Below are 8,085 nucleotides of genomic sequence, written 5' to 3'. Positions count from 1 at the left end.
GTCCAGATACACATTGGACTTCGGTAGGAATATCACTTTTAACACTACTTGACTCTAGCTTTGCCAGTATCTTGCGTTAGTTGTCATGAGAACAAGTGATATCACAGGAGAATATGTTTTTATTGATATTATAGGAGAGATTTAAAAGCAATTAAAATATTTAAACAATCAAAATGCGCGTTACAGAATTAACCATAGCGAGGGGTCTCTCTTCTGATCGGATTAAATCGGAAGCGTTATGTAATGGGAGAAATAGAATTGCTACCGTTTATTCTTGTGTTTTTATTGATAGTGCAGGAGAGATTTAAAAGCAATTAAAATATTCAAACAATCAAATTACGCGTTACAAAATCAACACGATAAGGGGCTCTACCGATCGGTTGAAATTGGATACGTTATGTCATGGGCGAAACAGTATTCCTACGGCTTATTAATGTGGTACAGTTCAAGTACCATACGTATGGCTAATAACATGAAGAGAGTGTATTGTGGTGCGCTTGCCGATGATACCTCATATAATTGGAGATATAGTACATTGAATACGACTTCTACTGCAGCTGTAACCAGTGTTCTTCTTCAAGAAGATACAAACTTCAATTCAGCTTTGGGAGGTCTCCTGCCGTTTACACAAGAAAGGTTGCCTGAGGTTCCCGTGACCAGATTGCATATCCTTATATAGTTACATCCACTCTCATTTGTCAGAAGATGACAACAGCAGCGGAAGTTCCTTTCTTAAAACTATGGCACTTTATCAGCGTCAAACCGACAGCAAAAAGCTTGGTGAATAATTTAACATTCATTGCATTTTCTTCTTGTTTAATTGCATCAACATCCATAATAAAGCCTTATTCAACCGAATTCGATGATCAATACTTATCGAGTATTTTGTGCGAGTTATGGACCTCGTTGTCTAACAGTATTTCAGCTAGATATGCGTTGAAGTTTCATATTCCCCTTATTTATTTGGAAGAACTTAACAGGCGATAGCAATGTGACAATTTAGTTTAACTCACCCAATAAATACTCAAATTAAATAGGTGAGGACTGAGCCGCATTCGCTTCTGTTGATCATTCGAGCCATTAATCCAGCTTTTGATTGAACTGACTTACTACTGTCACGTCAGTACTGCCGTACGTCCCGCCATCTTTAGCGCTCCTCGCCTTGATTTTGTTTTCTCACCTTAACTATCTGCCTTACTGACCTTATCATTGACTGTCCATCAATCAAAGGTGAAGTATAAAACAAGCAGTTGATGTCATTATGTCTAGTATCTTGACACATGTAAACGATGGAGGCCAAGATAGTTATCGGCATAATTGTCGGCTCTTGGCAAAGTGTTGATGAGTAAATCAAATAAGCATTAGATAAGTGTTTTCGCTGGTTTGTAAAGTTTGTATTGCTATGGCCTAACGAAAACCTAATCCAAAACAAACAGACGAAGAATATAATATAGAAAGACATTACGTAGATAATAAAGTTAAATCATTAGATAAATTAGACCTTGATTGTTGTACAGCAAAATTACACTCTGAAGTCACTATTACCGACTTGATTATGATGACCTATCCCGTAGTTAGAAATGATGCCTACAATAAACGCACATCTGGTAGTGCAGTCACATGGATTGAGAACATATCCAACAGTGGAGTTAATGCGCCAAAGTTTCTTTTCTCTCAGAAACGGATTAAAAGCGCGTATGTTATATGAACACTTGAACACTACCTCACAACCCATGCCAATTGGCTGGATGTCCACAGCAACAAATTAAAACGTTATATGGCAAAAAACAAACTTGCTGGTGCCATGATCGGGGTATTGTATCATACAGTATATTATCCCATGTTACAAATGGACCTATTACCACTTGTCATTCACGCTGATCAATTAAATAATCCTCGAGCGTAAATTAGACACACCTCCAGGCACTGATTAAGTCCGTCGATTTCCTCCGACAAGCTGCTTGTGGCAATAATGAATTAATTATGATAAGTATTTACAAGCATTGCAATAATTTTTTGATTTCTCGATCGATAAGGGTACAAACAAATTGATGAATTATGACACTTGATATTCAGATCGTTTAAATTGAGAAATTAGATTTATTTCATTCCCTAAAAAACAGACGAAACTTGGATAGATAAAGGTTTGTGGTCGTGTATAAGATCATCTGAATATAGATTGTACAATATGTAGAAAAGCATATTCCGTTGATAGCTAGAAGAATAAGTACGAAATACGAATGGAGACCCCCCCCCCCCAAAGCGATCGGGCTTTGATGTAGATTATTGTGTACTGTATAGAAAGCACTGAAACCCAAACTACATAATTTTAAGTTTGCAAATTTACACGTTAATGTCAAATAAATAATTATGTATTGTCTCAATCTTTCAGACACTTGAATCAAGTTTTACTTTTTCACTGGGCTAAAAGAGCGGTGAGGATACAATAATGCAATAGATAATAAACACAAAACCAAGGATTTCAAATAATTATCTTCCCTTAAATTAAGCATGCACTTATACTTATACATCAAGATACATCATTGATTAAAATCCCATCTGAGGAAGATACTAGATTTATAACCTTATTATGTACAACATCATACTTTTAAGCAGTAATTATTTACGACTTTATTGTTATTTTTTAATTCAGTTCCATCCAAATTAGCACACAAATATGTCAGATAATGTGAACATGGAAAAGATTACATGCTAAATACTTATGTACATTTTGGAGCAAATTTTATTTTACATCAATACGTTTTCAAACAGCTTCAATTTGTTTAATAGTATTTACTGAAGCAAAAGACGTAAGGTTTTACAATACAAATTCAAACTACAAATATACATATTGGTGCCCTGCAGCATAATGTCTGCACATTTTTTATTTTACATTTTTAAATCTAATACAAATTACTTTAAATAAACATATCATTTTAATTAAAACATGTTTTACGAAATACTAAATGATGGTCGGAGTTAAAAAAAATATCGTCAGGTCACGTGATTTGGTAGGCTCGTCTAGCGTATGGTCATTTGGTGCTAAATGCTAGGGCTTGTTCTATATTAAGTCATGGGTTTATAGCGCAACAGTTATTCAAAGAGAAGTTAATGCAACTAATACTGCACATATTGATAATAATTTAGTCCCAACGCTAAAATAGAATATTTATTAGATCCAGACCATCATTGTTTTGCCAAACAATGGACTATGGTGGAATGTTAATAATACCCTTTAGCAAAGTGTACCTACCAATTTGTAAATGGCAAAGCTATGTCAACCTAACCCAGCTCATGGGAAGGAATGGTCAAAGGTCATTAATCCAGAGTTAAGTAATTTATAACAACGACAATATGCTGCAATGGATTATATAAATCGACTGTATTAATGGATTCAACACAATGCATTGTTTACTTTTACAGATGATTTTGGGAAAAGTGGTGATAGGTATACGATTGGCATGTTTAACACAAGAAATGGAATTGATGCACGATTTACATATATACGTAATTTACAAGACCTAGCTCCAACAGTGAGTCTTAAAGAAGCTTCCTATTCTACAAAAATAAACCAAACTAATATTAAAAGAAGTTCCGGCAGATGCACTGATAGTATTAAATATTAGGAAGCACTAGTGTAATTCATTTTACCAATAATGTTTTAATTACGTGTGAAACTAATTTCTAAGTTCATCTTAGTTTTAAAATATAAAAAAACATCTTAATGGAAAGAAGTGATTGGTATAGTGCTATGCAACATTTATCAGAAGTCCCAAACCTTGGGCTAGAATCAGACATATCAAATATATGTATAATCACAACAACACCAGAACATGCTACATGATGTTGGATTGGTTTACATCGGCAATATGATGTAAACCGATCCAATGTGTTGCCATTAAAATGTCAGTGTGTTACTGATAACATACTAGGTTAGCGCCCTTTTGTGCTTTAATGATAAACTTTCATATGAGAATTAGTTTATAAGACGTACGATAAGTGCGTAAAATCAACAATTAAAGAAATGACTTTTTCAATAACTCCGACGTAATGTAGTGTGAATTAGGACTTATACAAGATCTTGGATAGATTATTAGATAAGGCAAGATATCGACAACTTTACAAACTTACTGACTTAATTCACTTTTTAGCCACATATAGTGCAAGTAATTAAATATTAAACGTGGAGAGACCACAATCATATCCATAAATTGATGAAATAAAGATTTATTGATATGTTGACTTGTACATAGAAATACAAAAAAGATATCTGCTAGCAATTCCAAATCAATAATAGTAAAAGATGTAAAGCAATGTCGGAGTGAAATGTCAAAAATAACAAAATCTCAATATATCCTGGTAGTTTGTATTCCGAGTTCATGATGTATTTATTTACATATTTATGTTTCCTTATTTTGCTTGGCTGTGACATTATAGTATAGTCTCTTAACCATATGCGAGTTCATGGAACTCGTTGATTTGGAAAAATTCAGATTCATTCATCCGAGTTCCCGTTTATTATTAGATATCTTTTTTGATTTGTTATTGATTGATACTTCCAGAAACACTTATTTTGAAGAGGCACACGTCTCCTATACTGAACTATAGTAGATTGCGTCTAACCAGATAGTAAGGTTTTTGTTTCGTGCCCTGTTTAAGTTTATGTCCTTAAAATTAGTAACGTAATTGAACTCGATTGTAAGACATGATTGCAGCAGGGTATCGCTCATGAAACGTTTACACATAATCTTCTTCCAAATTTATGTCAACGTCAAGATATTGTTAATACGACCGAATTGAGTTTGCCACTTTGTGTATGAATGACTATTAAAAGCGATATCAACATAGAAAAGGAATACCTGGCATTAGACAACTACTAAAAACTATTTAATCTCCTTGTGAGTCACGAAAAATCAAACCCATGAGACTAAGTAGCCCTTAGCTTTGAGTCAACCGAACGTTTGAGTCCATAGCAAAATCTGTTTATCTTTTTGGCACATTCTCAGACTTTCATTTCAAGCTTAACAGATAGTGTTACATATCATAAATAATGCCTTTAACGTATTAATATAGTACCATACGTTTCCACTAAATGTCATTTTACTATTTTTAACATTCTTCATAAATGTAAAAGTTTGCATTTTGCAATTTAGGTAATGACCGTGTCATATTTTTGTAACTGGAGACACCCTGGGATTTGCTTTTTTCTGTGGCCTTATTAGTGACAATAATGAATGGCCTTAATGTAAAATAAACCGAAATATTCCGGAAAGGAAGATGCCCCCGGATATGATCGTCAGTCACTTATTTTCGTTGGAGAATCAAGTTGCAAAATTTGACTACTACACCGTTTGTGAAATTCACTCAGTCGCGAATAAGCCAAATTTTACTTTCTCGCAAAATGTAAAATGAATACGGTTGGATGCATACAAGCCTATTTAAACATTTTTCACGTGTTTTAGTGTGCGACAAAATGTGTGCATGGATGTTATTTAATTTTATTGTGTCATATCTCTGATCGTTTCCAGCATCTCAATGGATTGAGCTGTGTACTACCAATACATTATGTCATCTAATATAAACATTGGTGGTAATAACAAGAAATCTTTGCACAGCTGAAAGGGCGCTGGGAAAAAATTGGGTATACCTTCTATTTGCTGATCCTTGTTTTCCTTTCCAAACGCTCTAGACGATTCATATTATGTTTTTATCTTAATTTATTCTCATTTGATTCAATTTTAGTTATCATTTACATTGTTTTATAACAATACTTACACGACAATGTCTTTCATTTTGCCATAGATTTGTTTCTGAATTCTTCCATTTAAGTATTTGCTTTGGTCTCTTTGATTCCATATCTGTTCCAATATCGCTTCAATTATTTGATTCACTTAGTTCATGTCAAGCACAGCTACACTGTTATCATTTTTCATGACAAAGAACTTTAAACTCGCAAGGTGCCTGGTGCAGCAATATATAGCACTAACTCTGACGGTAGCGATTCCATCGATTATATGCCTTTTAACCTACATCGTCATTCCTCTTCTAACATCGCATTTCCACCAGCCGAAAAGTCTATGAACGGTTTTTGAAAACTCATCCTTCATTATACCAGGATTGTATTCCGTCTTGATAACAATATAAGTGAAAATAGATCGCCTCAAGCAAATGAAACGATGCTACTGGTTGCCCTTTCAGTGAACGCCTGAATACGCTACTCATCACCATTGTTCTGGTAGGAGCACGTTGGTCTGTCCCTATGATAAATATCACGGTTCACGTCTTACACAGTAGGATTAAGTATTAGTAGACGTTATGGAAAATTGTCCAATCTACCACCTGTTAGGTTATGAGGCAGAGAGCTTTTAAACGATACTGTATCGATGTTGTTTGGGCAAGAATATAGCAACAAAATGAACAGTATTGCCAAGAATTGTACTGGACAAGGCTTCCGTTGCCTAACGTTGCAATTACGTAACATTATAATGAGTGGATTTGTTTCTTTCTAAACGGTCAATACATTGCATAACGTTATTTTGTTTTCCTAATTTATTTAATTTCATCGAATTTCAGTTTATTTATTTATATTTCTTCAAGCAATACAATTACGATCAATTCATTATCTTTCATTTTGCTACAAGAATCGTTTCTGAATGTATTTAAATTGGTATTTTAGTTTTCCTATTTCATTCCATATCTGTTGTAAATTCGCTTTTATTATTGCATTCACTCGGTTCAGGTGAAGAACAGCTACGCCATTAGTATTTGTTTTATGAAAAAGATATTTAGATTTCCAAGGTGCAAGTTTCAACAGGAGATGACAATAATGGCATCAAAAGTGATTAAATCACTTCTCGCCTTTTAAAACCTACATTGTCATACCTCTTATGCCACCGCCGCATTTCAATCAGCTGAAATGTATGTTACCAGTTTTTGGGAAAGCATTCGCTTCATTCTACTTCTAGAAAGAAAACATCGTTAAAAGTAGATCGACTAAAGAAATTAAAAACGTGACTTCTGGTTCTCCTATCAGTCCCCTCCAAACACATTTGTCAGCGCCGGCGTGCGGGTAGGAAGAATTTGCTCGGTCCTTATCATGAATATCACGGTTCACGTTTTACGTGGTAGGACTAAATATAGTATTCCAATTTATGGAAAATGGTCAAATCGACCATGTTTTAGGTCCTAAGAGAGATTGCCATTAAAAAGGGTATTGTTTTTGCAATACTATACCAACAAATAAACGGGGTTACGCAAAATTCTACTGGAAAAGGTTTCCCTTGCTTGAAATGGTAGTTGATCTATAGCTACGAAACGTGATACGTTATTTATGCACATCAGTTTTAACTGTTGGGCATTTTGTTTAAATGATGTCTGAAATATAGGTGCGAAGATGCCTAAGGAGTATAGTAACCATGGTGGCAGTGCTCTACTTATTCTTTGATACTGAAGTTCAGACTGAGTGATGCTACAGATGTTTTTGCAGTGTATCCTTCATACGCTCCCCTGATGCCCTTCTGATGGCTGCCTGTCACACATTCAAAATATCACATGGCCGGGTATTATTGTACAAATTGCAAACGTAAACATTTATCAAGAATGTTATAAATAGCAAAATAATATTTCGTGAACATATTAGGAGATCTGTTAAGATTAATGGCATTATTTTGGATAGGTAATGGTTTTCTATGTCATTTACAATCCCAGTCTGAGAACTCCTCTATAAGACTAATCAGAATTGGACTTAGACGTTAGGTTGACTGAACGCTAATGACGTCATGGGTTTTATTTTTCTTGACTTGTAGTTTAAGTGGTAGTAATCTGGTGTTAAAAATTGTTTTTCTGTGTTGTTATGTCTTCTATTAATCATTCATACGCCTAGATGTAAACTCACTTTGTTTTTCTTATAAGCATCTTGACTATAACATATATTTAAAATAGCAGCGTGTAAAAAGTTTGAACAGTGATAGTCTGAATAACAATCGTGAGATCCACAAACTCATAAATGGTTAAAATATAGAAATATTTCAGATGGTACTAGAGTACAGCGTAATAACCAAACAAAAAAGCAAACATAAATATGTA

This window comes from Sinohyriopsis cumingii, chromosome 17 (assembly GCF_028554795.1).
Source record: "Sinohyriopsis cumingii isolate HCF-2022 chromosome 17, ASM2855479v2, whole genome shotgun sequence".
NCBI lineage: Eukaryota > Metazoa > Mollusca > Bivalvia > Unionida > Unionidae > Sinohyriopsis > Sinohyriopsis cumingii.
The sequence above is the reverse complement of the archived record's forward strand: the minus strand, read 5'-3'. Positions refer to the sequence as shown.